General features: G+C 40.2%; 1 long non-coding RNA gene across 1 annotated transcript; it reads left to right on the forward strand.

Moving 5' to 3' along the window:
- Window positions 1-9224: 9224 nt before the first annotated feature.
- LOC132610243 (uncharacterized) lies at window positions 9225-10082 on the forward strand. The gene is made up of 2 exons (XR_009571068.1): window positions 9225-9363; window positions 9458-10082. It is a non-coding gene; the product is annotated as an uncharacterized LOC132610243 (long non-coding RNA).
- The last annotated feature ends 337 nt before the right edge of the window (window positions 10083-10419 follow it).

The raw sequence follows: 10419 nt of genomic DNA on the forward strand, positions 1-10419 counted from the left end.
TGTGTTAGGTTAGCATATTCTATGATTGAACATGTCTTATGTGTTGTTTAGTTTAGCTACTGTATGGCATAGCTTGGATGTTACTAGCCTTAAGTTTATTTAAGTACATTCTTGGTTTTATTTCTATCTAATGCTTTCCGGGGCATTTGGTGTTCCTATTACGATCCTGTTAATACATTTGTCGTAGTATTGTCAATTGGTGCTATAAATGGTTCAAATGTGGCAGATTTAAATGTCTTGGCCTGCCTTGAATCATGTCGTGTGTCTTGATAGTGTGATCGTTGTCCAAATGCTCACCCCTGTGTTATAGTGTTTTCATGTGTTTGGTTTGAATCTTGTTCGCCTTAAATTTAACAAGGATCAATACCCTGCTGTTTGTGACATGTGATAAGATTGACATGTAACTGTGTTAATAGTCTCAAGTGTAGTGCTAAGGGTGACCAAGTTCAGTTTATGGTCTTGCTGAGTAATCCATTATTAAGTTTGATTATGGGTTTTGTTGGCTAATCGTGTGATAAGAATATCGTGATTTTGGTATATATTACATGTTTAGTTTAGATTTATATATCAGGCTCAGTCTTGTTAAGTTCAAAACACCTGCTACGTAACTCAAATGATATTAAGATACAGTCTGTGGTAATCATTTATACATGATTCGTGATCCAATTGTTTGGACCACCTTAATCTGGCCATATGTTTAGTTAATCCAGGCGAGTCTACTAAGTCAAAATCGACATGGGTATGGTCCAGTATGGATTGGTGTGAACTCATGTAGGGTATAGAAGAGCATGTTGTTCCATTTCTCTCGACTGGCATATTGTCCATTAGGAATCTGTTTACTTGTGTAAGGGACTAAGTCTACTAAGTCAATTTGAGTACATTGTGCTATCTTGAATGTCTTGTCTGATCAGAATCATAGAAAAGGCCTTTCTTATGTCTTATTGTGGAGTTGATAAATGAAGCCATGCTAGTGTAAATTGATGAAGAATCCTCCTGTGGTTGCTCCTGTTTAGAACGAGTGTTACTGGTTTGTAACCTGTAGTGGTGGGATGTTCATCCATGATAATTGAATATTGGCATAGGAAGATATATAAGGCCAAGTAGATATCCGATACAGTTCATGACCAGTGATATATGCTCAGCATCCACTTCATTTTTTTTTCTTTGCTCTGCCTCACCCTGAGATGTTATTGTGGGAATATACATGAAATATACGAGGTATGCATGCTCCGTATACACTCTAGTGTAATAGAAAGCTATACTTTGTATATACAATTCTTCTCTGTGTATACTTGAAATTTCCTTACTGTGTTTGTCTTGGCCAAGTTAAATTTAATTTCCTTACTGTGATGGGATAATATTCCCAATTCTCGCTTTGAGTTATGAACTTTGCCTTAATAGTTATCTAGACCCATACTAATCATTTTTTTTCTTCTTTCGTTTTTATGCATGATCATCGTATACGAGTCCGAAAGATTCGTTTCTTCTCCGCATTCGATGTTGGGCTAAACCCCAACGAAATCCTCTCGAGTCACTATCATTGGGCCTAAGCCCACACAGCAGTAGCAACAGTTCATAGCAGAAAGAAGAAATATTGGGCCAAAGCCCAACAAACATGAACAGCAGCAGTCCAAATCTATAGCAATACAAGAAAAAAAAAGAGCTGCTGGGCCGAAGCCCAACAGCAAATAGGTCCAACAGGCCAAAGCGGGCTGGGCCCATTTGATTTACTCTTTCGTATTTCATTGTCATTTGATTTGTATTATGTGACTAACATTTTTACTCTGTTTTACCTTTTCCTGATTTAGATGAACTTAGCGAATTTAGTGGGTTAACATATTGGGTAGTGAATTTAGGAGAAAAAAAAAAACCTCACAATCAATCTCCCATAAATTTTATTTTCTTCTTTCTATATTTATAGTACCCATAATATTTACCCCTAGAATAATTGATGGCATAAATTCATTTTTAGTTAAAGGAATCATATTTTATTTCTTGTTATCTTAATTTCAAAACACTATTAATACGCAAATATAAATTCAAGCATATTTTATAAATAATCCTTCGAGTTCGAATCAGTCACACATATTTTCAGCTAAGCATAGTTATCATAGTTAATAAGAAATGATAAAGAAAACTCACTTCTTTTTTAATCCTATTTATAAGCTTATATTTTTCTACATTGCTATAATCAAATGATATGATTTATTCAAAGTTTAAAATTGCCAAATCTCTTCTCAACAGCTATTATTTATGGGCAAAGTATCATATTTTATACAAATCTTATGTTAAACAGTATTTTACTTTAAAGTTTAGTCACATTTATAAGTCTTCTTTAAATGACATTTTTTTATCTTAACAATGCTTGTAAGTTTTATTTCATGCAAATTATCACATTTCCTATAAATCTTATTAAATATTATCTTTCATTTAAGGCCTTATCAATATTTTCAAGTCTTATTTAGTATTTAGAATCTTCTTTTACGCAAATTATTATGTTTTCTACAAGTATTATTTTAAACAACACTATTATACTTTCGTCTAAAACCTTAACAACATTCATAAGTCGTGTCTTCAAAAATGGCATTTAAAGTCTCTTTTATACAAATTATTGTATTTTCTGTAAATCTTATTTTAACTAATATTATTTTTCTTAAAAAACCTTAGCATTTCTTAGCCCTTTTCTTAAAATTAGAAGCACCTTATTTAGCATTAATTAATTAACCTAAGTTTGGTCGGAAAACCGTAGTTAACGGATTCTAAAGGATGCCTAACACCTTCCCTTTAGGATAATATAGAACCCTTACCTAGAATCACATTAGTTAAGAAGACTACTAATGGAGGTTTAGTTTTAACTTTACCTTAGTTAACATTTAGGTGTCCTAATTCACCGTTGAATCAATTAGGTGGCGACTCCTTAAAACAAAACAATTTAGGAATCACCAATATGTTGTACTCCGCTTCAACCCGGTTAAAATGGGGTAAAACAGGTGTGGCCAGCCATCTCCGACCTTGGTGTCCATGAAGATCGGGAGAAGATGGATAATGTATCGTGGTCGTGTCTCCTGAACGTGAGTATGCACGCTTGCGACCATGTATGTACCGGTGAATTGTCCTTTTATTTCATACTTTCTATATTAACATATTAACCCTCTCTCTAATGCAGGTCGTGGTGTTGCTGCACGAGGGATTTCTCTGGGGTTCAAAGGAGAATGGTGAGCTTCGAAGTCAGCTTGACGATGCTCGGGGTCAATTGGATGCCTAGAGTTGTGAAACCCATAAATTTGAGACCCTTCTGCGAGAGGCTGAAAAGCGGCTATCGAAGTCCCACTATGCTTCCATCCTCAAAGCCGAGGTCGACGCCGTCAAGGCCGATCTTAATATTACCAGGGCCAAACTCGAGGTGGCAAGAGCCGAACTTGCCCTTACTAGGGAAGAAAACCTCCAAGCGAGGAATGAATTGGCAGCTATAGCAGAGAAGTACATCATCCTTCAGGTGGACAAACAAAGGTTGGTCATGGAGGCCGAGGTTTCTTCCGAGGCCTTTGAAGAACGGGTGTCGGCCATCTCTGAACTTAGGCATGAGCTTAATGCTCTTAAGGCCGAATTTGAAAGGTTGATGACCGAGCATTCTGCACAGGGACAGGCTCTGAAAACGGCCCAGAACGTGACGGCTGATCAAGCCAAGGCCGTGGAAAAACTGACCACCCAACTGAATCAGTCTTTGGCAGCTCGCCGTCAGATCCAGGATCAAGCTGTTGCCGATGTCCAGGCGGCCACTAACCGTTCCATTCTGAAAGTCGAGCATATGAAATAGCTGACTCGGGTTCACACTCTTCGTGAGATCCAGGAGCAAGGCCTCGAGGGCATTGGGGCCAAGATTGCTCAGGCCGAGAAGATGGAAGCTAAGACAAACAAGGCTGTTAATGGTGAAAGCTCCGAGGATGACCCCTCGAACTCCGAAGACCTGGCCTCCTTGGAAGAGGAGTAATTATTTTTTACTTTTTTCAGTTTTTGTCTCCTCGTGTAAATTTTGAATGATTCGGTATATTTTTGGGTCGATATATGTAAATTTTGAATGATTCGGTGTAACCTCTAATTCTTTTGATGCTTGGGCCGAATACAATGTGGATGTTTTTGGACTGACTGACCGAAGCAATGTGAACTTCATCGAGTATTACCAACTTGAGGTCATTTTTCGGATCTTTACGTTATCATGGGCCTTACTTTATGCTCGTGAATTCAGACGTCTCTGAATCCATACTAGGCATTTTAGGTCGATATTTTTTTACCTTTAAAAGAATTTAGATAGTGCCCAGGCTCAGTCCGGACTATTAACGCCTTTATGTCTGCATCAAGCTTAATTCTCTTAGAATTTGTTTGGGCTCGTAGTTTATTTTGTCTTATTGTAGCGAAGAGTCCCTTGCGTAAAGGGAGAAAATGAAAATATGAGCAGCTTTTAGTTTCTATTCGAAATTGAAATTTCACAGAGTTTGAACCGAAGTGTTTTTCTCATTTCCCAATTACAAATGGTTATAGAACCTACGGGCATGGCTGATTTGGCCGTTTAGCCTTTGCAAAATAACTTATTCGAGCACGACTTATTCGGTCGTTTAGCCCCTACACAATCTATCCGGGCACGACCCATTCAGTCGTTTGGCCTTTACAAAGATAACCTAACACAAAAACCCTTCAATGCCCTCGGTTCAACATCTCACGGGGGTTGTATGCTCAAGTTCCCCAGTGTTTATGTTTGATGTATGAGAAGAAAAACACTATCGTTGTTGTCGGGGAGTCCCCAGTCCCGACTCGTAGCCAGTCTTTGACATTTTAAGTAAGACACTGTACGTTATCGCCTCGTTAAAAACCTTGCCGGAAAAACCAAGTTAGGACAAAACCGGGCTAAGGGAAAAAGAGCGCAACACGTGTTTTCTGGCCTAAATCCGGCCATCACCGCTTTGTTTGTGCTATTACCTGCAAGGGTTGAATAGCAGGTTTAAGAAATTCACCAGGGTTAAGTTTGTACCTTAGCAATAGTATCTCTTTAGGTGTGCCACATTCCAATTGTTCGGCACCTGTTGTCCGCCCATTGCCTCGAGATGATAAGACCCTTTGCTCGTTATTCCGGTTACCTTGTATGGTCCTTCCTAATTTGCCTCGAGTTTTCCTTCGTTGGGGTTCTTCGTATGCAGCGTTACCTTTCGAAGGACCAAGTCCCCGATTTGAAAATGCCGGAGGCTCGCCCTTTGGTTGTAGTATCTGCCCATTCATTATTTTTGGGCTGTTAATCGGACTAAAGCGGCTTCGTGCAATTCCTCCGTTTAATCAAGCTTTATAGCCATAACTTCGTCATTTGATTCTCTCGTGGTGTACTGGAACCTGAAGCTGGGCTCGCCTACTTCCACCAGGATTAGAGTCTATGTGTCGTACACCAGAGAAAACGGTGTTTCCTCGGTGCTCGACTTCGGCGTTGTTCGGTATGCCCATAATATCTCGGGGAGAACCTCTCTCCATATGCCTTTAGACTCATCGAGACGCTTCCTCAAGTTCTGAATAATGGTTTTGTTCGTGGACTCTGTCTGTCCATTTGTATTCGGGTGATACAGAGTTCACATTATTTTCTTTATCTTCAGTCCTTCGAGGAAATCGTTTACCTTGGCCCCTATGAATTGACGATCATTGGCACATGTGATCTCGGCCGGGATGGCGAATCTGCAGACAATGTGGTCCCATATGAAATTGATGACCTTTTTCTCTCGGATCTTTTGAAATGCCTATGCTTCAACCCACTTAGAAAAATAGTTAGTCATAAATAATATAAAGCAAGCCTTACCTGGTGCCGAGGGTAAAAGTCCGACTATATCCAATCCCCATTTCATGAATGGCCATGGGGAAAGTACTGGGTGTAGCAGTTCGCCCGACTGGTGTATCATCGGAGAGTGTCTCTGACACTGATCGCATTTGCGGACGAAATTCTTCGCATCCGTTTCCATATGATCCCAATAATAACCTGCTCGGATCAGCTTTCGGACCAACGATTCTGCTCCGGAATGATTGTCGCATGTTCCCTCATGTACCTCTCGCATTGCATAATCGGCTTCCTCGGGCCCTAAATATCTAGCAAGGGGGCCATAGAAGGAACGTCGGTATAGCCTACCATCGACTATGCAGTATCTCGCTGCTTTAGTTTGTAATGCACGTGATTCCTTCGAATCCGTCGGAAGCTTCCCGTCCACTAAATAATCTATGTACTTATTTCGCTAATCCCAAGTCAAGCTTGTTGCGTTGACTTCGACTTGATTGGTTTCTATAACCGAACTCATCAACTGGACAACCGTTCCCGAGTTTAGTCCCTCCGTTTCTACCGAGGAACCCAAGTTTGCCAAAGCATTTGCCTCGGTATTTTGCTCTCTCGGGGTATATTGTAACGCCCATTCTTTGAACCGGTGTAAGACCACTTGAACCTTTTCCGAGTATTTATGCATTCTATCCTCTTTTACCTTGAAAGTCCCATTAATTTGGTTCACGACCAGAAGGGAATCGCATTTTGTTTCAATAACCTCGGCTCCCAGTCCCCGAGCTAACTCTAAACCTGCAATCAAGGCCTCGTACTCGGCTTCATTGTTAATCAATTTCGATAATGTTTCAATAGACTGCCGTCTAATATTTCCAGTCGGACTTTTTAGCATAATACCGAGTCCGGACCCTTTACGTTGGATGCACCGTCCGTATGTAAGGTCTAGACCCCTGATGTTTTTACCTGAGGTTAACAATAGTTCCTTTTCAACCTCGGGTATCATTGCGGGCGTAAAATCTGCCACGAAGTCTGCCAAGATTTGAGACTTTATGGCTGTTCGGGGTTTGTACTCGATGTCATACCCGCTGATTTTAACCGCCCATTTTGCTAACCTACCGGATTATTCTGGTTTATGCATTATGTTTATTAATGGATAAGTAGTTATTACGCATATGGGGTGACACTGGAAGTACGATTTCAACTTTCTAGACGCACTTAACAATGCTAAAGCAAGCTTTTCCAAGTGAGGATAACGCTTCTCAGCGTCCCCTAAAGTTCTACTAACATAATAAGTCAAAAATTGTGGACCTTTTTCCTCTCGGACCAGGACACCGCTTACCGCGATCTCGGACATGGCCAAGTACAAGTACAACTACTCGTCGGCCTTTGGTGTGTACAGTAGGGGCGGGCTTGACAGATATTGCTTCAATTTATCTAAAGCTTGTTGACATTCAGGCGTCCATATGAAGTCTTTTTTCTTCTTGAGTAGGGAGAAGAAACGATGACTTTTGTCAGAGGATCTGGAGATGAATCTGCTTAAGGCCGCGATTCTCCCGGTTAGTCTTTGTACGCCCTTCACATCTTCAACCACCCTGATATCTTCGATGGTTTTTATCTTGTCCAGGTTAATTTCAATTCCTTGGTTTGACACCATGAACCCTAGAAACTTGCCCGACCCTACTTCGAAGGCACACTTCTCCGGATTCAGCTTCATGTTCTATTTGCACAGAACATCGAAGGTTTCCTGCAAATGCTTTAAGTGGTCCTGCTTTAAATGGTCCTCTGTTTCCAGGGACTTAACTAGCATGTCGACATTGTAAACTTCCATCATTTTTCCTATCTGTTCCTCGAACATTTTGTTAACTAGGCGTTGATAGGTGGCCCCAACGGTTTTTAATCCGAAGGGCATTACGTTATAATAATAAATTCCATATCGAGTTACAAAAGATGTTTTCTCCTGATCCTCCGAGTTCATTCGAATCTGATTGTACCCGGAGTATGCGTCAAGAAAACTTAACAGAGCGTGTCCGGCCGTTGCATCTATCATATGATCGATGTGAGGCAAAGGGAAAGAATCTTTCGAACACGCCTTATTTAAATCTTTAAAGTCAATGCACATTCTAAATTTGTTACCTTTCTTTGGTACGACGACCACGTTGGCTAACCAGTCTGGATACTTAACCTCCCGGATGGACCCTATTTTAACAACTTTGTTACCTCCTCTTTGACGAACGCGTGTTTGATCCCTGACATTGGCCTTCGTTTCTATTTTACTGGGGGGGGGGGGGGGGGGGGGGAACTCCGGTCCAAGCTTAATCGATGAGTGGTTACTTCCGATGGGATTCCTGTCATGTCTAAATGGGACCATGCAAAACAATCTGAATTAGCTTTAACAAATTTAATTAATTCACTCCTGAGCGAGTCCCGTGCCCAGGTATACCTTTCTTTCTGAGAGATGAACGAAGAGGACAACTTGTTCCCGTTCTTCTATTGTTGACTTCGTTGCATCAGATTCGTCCGGCAGCACGAAGGATCCTGAAGTCATCTTCCTCTTCGGCCACCACATTCTGTGATTGCTATTTGCCCCTTTTTCCGAGTCCAAATTCTTAGTGCGGCTTGTTGTTGGATCCTTTGGTGCTGGTTCCTCGACTGCAAACATCTCTCTGGCAGCTGGATGTTCTCCCCGGATTATTTTTATCTCATCGGGGGTTGGGAATTTCAGCATTTGGTGTAATGTGGAAGGTACTGCTCTTATCATGTGTATCCAAGGTCTCCCAAACAAGGCATTGTACTTCAATATAAAACGAATGATCGAAAAGTAAAGAATCAACGTAAAATTAATAGAAGATAGCCTATATAATGAGTGCAAATGACGAGTCCGAGTGGGAGGAGGTATTATCTCCTCGCTTGGACCAAAAAAAAAAACAAACTAAGGGATGAAGCTTAGCAAATATCGGGCCTTGCTATTAAAGAAATTTTGAAGTGAATTGCTAACTCAGGGAATGGAGATGATATCAAGATGCCCTCTAATGGGGTTGGTACACATGCATTTATAGTGTTAGTGTCCTACTCCAACCAGGCGACTCTAACTCCAACGTGGGCAAATGGCTCCGGAAATATCGATCCCGTCCGTTGAGGGCGTGATTCTCAGAGATAAATCAGCGGAAGGATAAACTCAAGTTCAGACTTATCTTCTTGAACTCCCTTCGTGCAGGTCCGGTTTGCTCCCCCCGTCTTTTCGGACTGACCCTCGATAATCACCCCGTATAAGCCTTCGATAAACCGAGGTGAACTTTACAAGTTCTCACCGTACACAAAAAGCTAAATGCAATTCCTGTGTTTTAAGGGCGCCACGTGGCGGGCCTATGTCGTGTAACTATTTATATATAGATTACGTGTCTTAAACTCTGTACTCAAATGGACCCACAGTGGTTTGTCTCTAAAAACTAAAATCTTCTAGATCATTTTAATCGTATTTCTTCTGTCTTCTGCGTATGAAGAGCACAAGAACGGGCAACCATAAATTACAAGATCTGTCTTCTCTACATGTGATAGTGTTCTAGCAGGTATGTTTCTTTATCAATGGATTATTATGCCATATAAATTTTAGTTTTGGGTTCTGCTTTGGCATCCTCAATCATAAGCTAGCGCTGGTGTTAGGTTGAAGATCGAGGATTCCAAAAGGTCTCTGTCAAAATTGAGGGGAAATTAGTGCGATTTGGTCCGCTGGTGTTTGAGAGAGTGAGTCTAGAAGGAATTACCTCACAAGAGACTAAAATAAGAAGAAAATCAATGCTAGAAAACAATATCCAGTGCTGGTGTTTGTGGGTATTGTTTAATTTAGCTTGATTTTGTGGTTGAATTGTGGATGTTGGTGAGTAAGGGCTAGCAAAGATTTTATAGCATTCAGTTCTTTAAGTTCTCCTTAAAAATTCCTATTCTTTTATTGAGTTCATCGAAAGTTAGTTTCTTTAGCTTTGTTATTTGCAATTTTTCTACAATGGGTTTTGTGGCTATTGTTTAATTTTGAGTAATTTTGTGGTTCCCAGGTTTAATATTTGGTTTTGGTGAGTAATCGTCGCTTCGGAGGTAGGATTTTGCTTAGATTATACTCAGTTCTTGAAGTTCACCTGAAAAGTTCCAAATTTTTGTTGAATATATCTCATACAACTTGATTATTGTGTATATTCTTTCTATTCATACCATTGGTGTACACTAACGTATTATTGTAATATGCTAGCATCAACTCTTGATTCTTCATGATGAAGAGGTACTTTTTATTCAATTTGCCTACAACAACTGAATTAATCCACCGACAAAAACTTACTAAAAAACTGTTGATCACTGTAACTTCCGATGGTTAAATCATAAATGTGACTACTTCTAATTTCAAGATCTAGATTAAGTGCAATTTAATTGCAAGAAACGGTGATATATATATTTGAGTAATCTATCTGTATCTTATTACCTCATAGGAAACACAAGTCTAGGGCATTATATTCGGCAGTGATATAGCACATTTCACTGGGTATGTTGTGTATGTGTATATATATACTAGATTCAGCCTACGCGCTTTGCGCGTGACCAAAGCGAGTACATCATTTGGCAACTAACACTACAGC

This window comes from Lycium barbarum, chromosome 9 (assembly GCF_019175385.1).
Source record: "Lycium barbarum isolate Lr01 chromosome 9, ASM1917538v2, whole genome shotgun sequence".
NCBI classification, from domain to species: Eukaryota; Viridiplantae; Streptophyta; class Magnoliopsida; order Solanales; family Solanaceae; genus Lycium; species Lycium barbarum.